At 36.9% G+C, this 7419-nt stretch overlaps 1 pseudogene; it reads right to left on the bottom strand.

Moving 5' to 3' along the window:
• Positions 1 to 2251: 2251 nt before the first annotated feature.
• Positions 2252 to 3581, bottom strand: LOC124099785 (protein kintoun-like; annotated as a pseudogene).
• Positions 3582 to 7419: the final 3838 nt, after the last annotated feature.

The raw sequence follows: 7419 nt of genomic DNA, 5'->3' as shown, positions 1-7419 counted from the left end.
ACCCTTTTACTATAGCTTTCTACTTACCAAATTAAATGTCAATGTTTTAAAATGCTTTGGGATCATCTATGGTCTTCTGTAAGTTTGCAGCCACTGTAAGATACAAACATGGAGGAAGAATTCAGATTTTTTCTAATGACACCATATTTTCACAACAGTCAATCAGAAAATTTGACTAATCATGCAATGAATGGTGAAAATTTCTTTTACAGACATTAAAAGTCCATAGAAATGACCAAATTACTTTCATACTGATACATCATTTCATCAATCATATAATGTGCATCTGAATCAATCACTATATGTCAACACCACATTTCATATAATAAAATTTGAAATTATCTTCTAATGGAAAGTAGAAATGAAAGCAGCCCTCAGAGTCTCAACCATATGGTTTTTCTAAACAGTCATTACTAAAAAAATATTAGCCAGGAGAGGGCAGTAGAAAAACAAAGAAGAGAAATACTGCAAAACACTAATTAGTAAACATTAATTAGTAAAACAAAAACATAAAAGTAAAAATTCATCAGTTAAAAGAAGCCTATGGTCATATTTACAATATTCTAGTATTATAATATTGCCCTGTAAATCACCTATATCTTTAGCATAAAAGTTAGAACATAAAACACATAAAAATAGCAATAGCCCCAATAATTTGTTCAGAGATTCATTAAAATATATCAACTGTAACATGATCAATTTAAGGTCTGATGGGTGGTACTGTAATAAAAGTTTAGAATTATACAGTTTGATCAAAGCTAATTAGTAATGAGCTTAGAAACAGATGTTTAAGATATGTTATGCAGGGGTTGGAGAGTTAGCTCACTCACCTAGCATGCACAAGGCCTTGAGTTCAGTTTTGGTCCTAAAAAAAAATTTGTTATGCAATCATCATGGTAACCGCAAAGGAAAAACCTGTAGGAGTTACACAAAAGGTTAAATAAAAGGAATGAAAGCATGTATCAGACACAGCTCAATTACAAAGGAAGACAGGTTGAAAGGAACAAAGGATATATAAAGCAACCAGGAAAAAGTGAACAAAATGGGAGTACTAAATATATTACCTTAATTACCTTAAATATAAGTGAAGTTCTCTGCAATCAAAGGCACAGTGTACCTAAATGAGTAGTTAAAATAAATAATTTATATGCTGCTAAAAAGACTTTCTTTACCTGTAAGGACATATATAACCTGAAAATTAAGGAATAAAATTTTCTTGCCAATGGAAATCAAAAGAGAACAGGAGTTGAAAGAAAAGTGGCACAGGACTATTCACACACACACTTGAGATAAGAAGCAGGTTTATTTTCAGGAGTCTGACAAGGCTGCTCTGCACACAGAGGGGCAGCAGCAGCAAGCGAAAGAGGTCAACAGCAATTCCCCCTTGAATGTTATATTTTACATGCTAAAATCAGAGCCACAGGCTAGGGGAGGGTTTATTCTTGACTGACATAGTAAGAATCTGCTTATCTTGTGAAAGGCATGTTTGTTTCTTGGGAACAGAGATAGGTAGTTTTTCTGTTTCTCAGAGGGGGAACAGGAAAACCTGCATGTCTCTTTATCTTCTCAAGGAGAGAACAGGGAAACCAGTTCCTCCCCATTGTAGAGGCAGGTAAATCATCTCCTATCTCTCAATGAGAGAAGAGAGACAAGCACTTCTCCAGGCCAGTAGAGTTTTTGTTTTGTTTTGTGTGAGAAACACAACTTGGTGAATATTTATTTTGAAATTTAAAAGTAAGGGTAAGCAGAAGAAGCAAAAATCAACACAGAAGTCATTATATGTATATATGTGTGTATATATATATATATATATATATATATATATATATATATACACACACACACACACACACACACACATACACACATACACTCACACACAGGTTGTATTAAAACTATTTTACATCTCTATTTCAAAAAAAATATATCTACTAGAGGAATTATAAAACATCTCCAAGATTAAACTATTTAAAGAAAAAAAAATACTACAGTTTACCCATTGGAATTAAAATTCCAAATTTTATATATTTAGTTATCATTATTTATCAATGAAAATTTAAAATCATTTTCACAATTATATATATATATATATATATATATATATATATATATAATATTTTTTTTCAGAAAGAAATTCCAAATTTTAATTGTATTTTTTGTTGACTACCTTTGTTTTAATGTTTAACAGAAAGAAACTATTTTAGGTCCAAAAATTTTTTACTCAACATTTAAATTCCAAAATAATATAGAATTAATCTAAATCATATAGCAAAGAATTCTGAAAAGTTAATGCACAATGAGTCACACGATCTTTAATAATATGCACAGTACCATCTTGCATATTGGTTTCTTTTATGCTATCAAAATCAGGTATATTGTGAACTATAGTTTTGTTCAGTAAAAAAGATATGTGATGTCCATCCAGTTCTTTTTCTTTAGTTATTACCCGTTCTTTTAAATTATCTTTGTCCTCATTTGAGTAAGTATAACCTTTCTGTTAAATAAAAGCGCGTTCCATTTTTGCTTCAGTTTGCTTTGATTTTCCAGATAGCATTTGAGAAACATCAAGAGACTCTTGTTGAAATCCTGCAACTGAACCACAAATATCTATTTCTAGTGCTTTAACTGCTATAGATGAATCAGAATCAGTTATAGAGGTGGTAAAATGCTCTACATTTTCTATTTTAGTTAGATGACATTCTTCATTATTTTTTTTTCCTTTCCTTGAAGCTGATCAGGATTACTACATTCTTGTAACTCTGGGTGAATTTGAATCTTCTCATCAGCAACCTGAAGAACTTCAGTTAATGGTGGGGACAGGGACATTTTCTGTGTGAATGGAGAGCACAGGACCTCTTCAAGAAACTCATTAACATTTTCTTCATTAATAAACAACTTTTCTTCCAAAGAATCTTTGTTTAAACCATAGTACCACTCTCACCAAGGTCCATGGCTCTATGGAGATTTGGCCAGTACTATCACTGCATTGTTTAAAGAAACACTGATCTCGGGTTCTTTGGTACTTAATTTATTTTCTGGAGCAAACTGCAAGAAGAAAGAGTAAACCAAGTCTTGTGTGAAGAAGCACAGTTTGTACCAGAGGGGGTTCAGATTCCACTGAAGATTTTGAGGCTGAATGCGCGGCACTTGAATTAGCAGAGTCAAGGATTCTTCATCCTGGTTACACTGCATAAGAAGACACAAATGTTCCTTGCTCTCCTTCCGGGGCCACTCATTGCTGGATCAGAAGTCTCGCCAACCAGGCCCTCCAGGTCCTCGCGTGTCTCTGCACTGATATCTCTGCATGCACTCCCTCTTCCTACAGGAGACTCCTGGTCAAGGGCCAGGGATGAAGTACTAGGGGAGCATACACCACCATCCCCAGGTGAGCTCCCAGTTCCTAGGGATGACTCCTCCTCTAGGCCTGGTGGCAAAACCGAGTGCCTACCCAAACTTCGCTCTTCCAGCTGGAGTTCTATCTCCTCCCCAGTGCGTGCTGACAGAGACACCACACCACCTTGAGGACACCTGGGGTGGCGGCGATCCCAGTGTCCATGGGATCTGGGTTGGGGGTCTCTCATGGGGCATGCTTTCCCCACGCTCCCAGTAGGTTTTATCTTGGGCTATTTTGTATTTCTAGGGAATAAGTACAATATTCATAAATTAGGGGTGGGGAAAAGGAAGATAGCTGCAATTATGCTAACAGGAGTAGCTTATACTTTATCAGATAATTTACAACTTATTTTTTTTTAATTTAAACAAGAAAAAGAGGTCATCATATAAATATATGGGTTAATCCACTGAAAGGATATAAGAATTGTAAATACATAGGCACCCAAAATTAGTGATTCTAAACATTAAACACAGGTATTAATAGATCTGAAAGGTGATAGGCTGCAATGCAGTGATAGTAGGGGACTTTGATATACCACTTTCAATGATGGACAGATCACCCAGAAATAAAAATATAAGAAAAATTTCTATATAAAGTGCAATTTAGAACAGAACAGTTAATTTAACAGCACCTGAATATATAGTCTTTTAAAATGCCCCAGATAATTTTGAAGTATAGATTACATTTTAGGACACAAAACAAGAATTAATCAATTTTAAACAACTGAAATGATATTGAGTATCCTTTCTGAGTAAATGATATGGAAAATAGAGATTGATAAAAGAAAGGTGTTTGGAAAAGTCACAATTAAGTATAAATTAAACAATATGTGCAAGAAAAATGAAAAAAAAATAAAAGTAAAAATTGAAAGAATGTTTAAACAAGCAAAACTGTGCTGAGAGCCATAGCCAAGTAGGAATGATACATGGCATTTTTGGTTGAAAGGTGACTCCACCAAGCCATTGAGATGATAATGATTATATTAAGATATGCATTCAATTGGAGATTAGACCCCTGCTGTCTGCCTAGGCCTGCTATTTTGGAGCTCTCCTGGGACTCCTGGAGTGTTCCCATTGGTTGGGGAAATGCAGTAGAGGGAATTCGGGGGAGGGATTTCCTGTTGGTGTAGTGTGTCCCAGGAGAAGGCCACATGCATGGTATTTTCGCGAGAGTTTTTGAAATAAAGTTTGTTCCTGCTTGAGTGGCTCATGATTTTGTGCCCAGCCAGACTGCAGGTTTGGGGGCCCATGCAGGGAACGCCTGAAGCTCAGAGGTAAGTGAAATTGCTCGCCCCTGAGGGAAGGCGAGAGAATGGGTGACCATTTCAAAAAACAATGTGTTCTTGTTTTCATTTATTTTGTTTTTGTTTCAAGCTGCCTATCCATAGAACTTTCTCAGGCAAACTGGGAAAAATGGTTGACTCAAGGTTTGAAGTTGTTCAGCCCTGAGGAAGAGAAAATTGATACAATGATATTTTGTTCCGGTTTTGGTTCATTCTGTTTCGGTTTTGTTTTGTGTTATCTTATTGGGTTGCGTTATTTTTATAGTAGATTAGAAATTAGTAAAAAAAAAAAAAAAACTGAAAGAGTGTTAAGTAAATTGTTAGAAGTTCAGACCATGGAAAAAGACATTTTAGATCAAGCAAAAGAGAAGCTCTCTCGAGCTAGTCAGACAGAGGAAGAAAATTTAAAGGAAAAGGGGCTATTAGGGGAAAAGCTACAACAGGAGGCTGCTACTAGCACTGTTCTATCACCAGAGGGTGCAATTCAACCAATAGCTCCACCTATAGAGACAGCTGAGTGGCCCTCAACTCCCATAGTTGATAGATGGAATCCTGAGACAGGACCTCAAAGTTTAGCATGCCCTGAACTTGAGCAGCAGGAAGGCAGCGAATTCACCGTGCTCTAGATTTGAAAACAGTGAAGCAGTTAAAGGAGGCTGTAACAACATATGGTCGCCAAGCACCCTTCACTGTAAGCATGGTTGAATCCATTACCAACTTGGACATGATGCCAGTAGACTGGGCTAGCAGGTGTAAATCTGTGCTAAATGGAGGGCAATATTTGTTATGGAAGGTTGCCAATGAGGAATTTTGCATGGAGACAGCTAGGCGAAATGCAGCAGCCGGTTACCCTCAAAGAAATCCAGATATGTTGTTAGGAAAAGGACCTTATGAAGGTCAATGGCAACAAATTGAATATGATCCCTCTATATATGCACAAATTGCTGCAGAAGCAGTTAGGGCATTGAAGACTTTACAAGGACATGGAGATTTACAAGGTCAATTATCTAAGGTAATACAGAGAGCTAATGAATCTTGCGCTAAATTTGTAGATAGGCGTATTGAAAGAGCTGCCAGAGTTTTGGGGGATACAGAACAAGCAATGCCATTAATTAAACAGCTAGCCTTTGAGCAAGCAAACAGATGGGGTAAGAAGGCCATTAGACCATGGAAACATGGAGATTTAGACACATATGTCAAATTATGTAGAGACATTAATGAACAAGGGCAAGTCCTGGCAGCTGCAGTACAATAGGCTTTAGATGCCAGGCTGAAAACATGCTACAATAGTGAACAAACAGGACATTTTAAAAGGAGTTGCCCCATAAAAGGAGGGTTTAACAAAGATAGGTATCAAAGGAATAGAATACTGGTTATTTGACCACGATGCCATAGAGGGAGACATTGGGCTAATATATGCTGTTCTCAAACCACCATAGATGGTACTCCGTTATCAAAAAACGGACAAGACCAGGTGTTTACCCATGATATTGTGGAGAAAGGCATCAGGCTCCATTGCCAAAAAAATGGACTGAGGGGCTCAATGCTTTGGGGCCCACAACCACAAATATATGGGGCAATGGATGAACCCAGCAACACCATCAGGGTAGTGCCCAGGACACATTAAATCCTTCATCAGACAAACCAGAGGGAACACAGGGTTGGACATCTGTGCCTCCATCAGAGCAGTACTAACCCCAGAGATGGGAGTTCAAATCATTCCCACAGGAGTAATAGGACCTCTTCCCCAAGGAACTGTATGCTTATTATTGGGACACAGTTCTCCTACACTAAAAGGATTTATGATAAGTCCTGAGGTAATTGATCCCAATTATGAAGGTGAAATAAAATTTATAGCTAGTTCTCCAAGAGTTATATCAGTAATTTCACCAGGAGATAGAATAGCACAGTTATTAATAATACCCAGCCTGCATGATAAATTTTCCAGTCATACTGTAGAAAGAGGTTCCAGGGGATTAGGCTCCACAGGTGTAGATTGGGCTATGCTGTCTTTAAATTTAGATTCTTGCCCCATGCTAAAACTAAATATTCAAGGACATGAATTTAATGGGCTACTTGATATAGGAGTTGACCTTAGCATCATATCTCATCAAGAATGGCCGAAACATTGGCCATTACAACAAGCCACTCAAATGCTTTGAGGCCTAGGAGTGGTGACTAATCCCCATAGAAGTGCAATGGTATTAGATTGGAAGAATCCTGAAGGATGTGAAAGAACTATATAGCCATATGTATTGGATAATCTTCCTATAAATTTATGGGGTTGAGATGTCCTGGATCAATCAGGTTTGACATTAACAAATATCATCAATCCTAATGTGCCCACTACTAGGGCTAGACAAGGTTTTAGGAAAGAAAAAGATTAGGAGAACTAGAACAAGGTATAACAGCACCAATTCAAATAGACCAAGGAATAAATAGATATGGATTGGGTTTTCAGAAGGGGCCACTAAGACAATAAAAATTACTTGGAAATCAGAAAGACCAGTATGGGTTCCTCAGTGGCCCATGACTAAAGAAAGGATACAAGTAGCCCATGTCCTGGTCAAACAACAATTAGCGGAGGGACATATACAACCTTCCATAACTCCCCATAATACTCCCATTTTTGTCATAAAAAAGAAATATGGTAAATGTTATTAATGATTATTGCAAGATTTAAGAGCCATTAATAATGAGATAGGTATTATGGGACCTGCTCAATCAGGGATTCCTCATTTGT

Source organism: Marmota monax, unplaced genomic scaffold (genome assembly GCF_021218885.2).
Source record: "Marmota monax isolate L192 unplaced genomic scaffold, Marmota_monax_Labrador192_F-V1.1 WCK01_AAM20220418_F8-fsc00937, whole genome shotgun sequence".
NCBI lineage: Eukaryota > Metazoa > Chordata > Mammalia > Rodentia > Sciuridae > Marmota > Marmota monax.
Note: the sequence above shows the minus strand (reverse complement) of the source record. Positions and strands in the feature narration are given on the sequence as shown.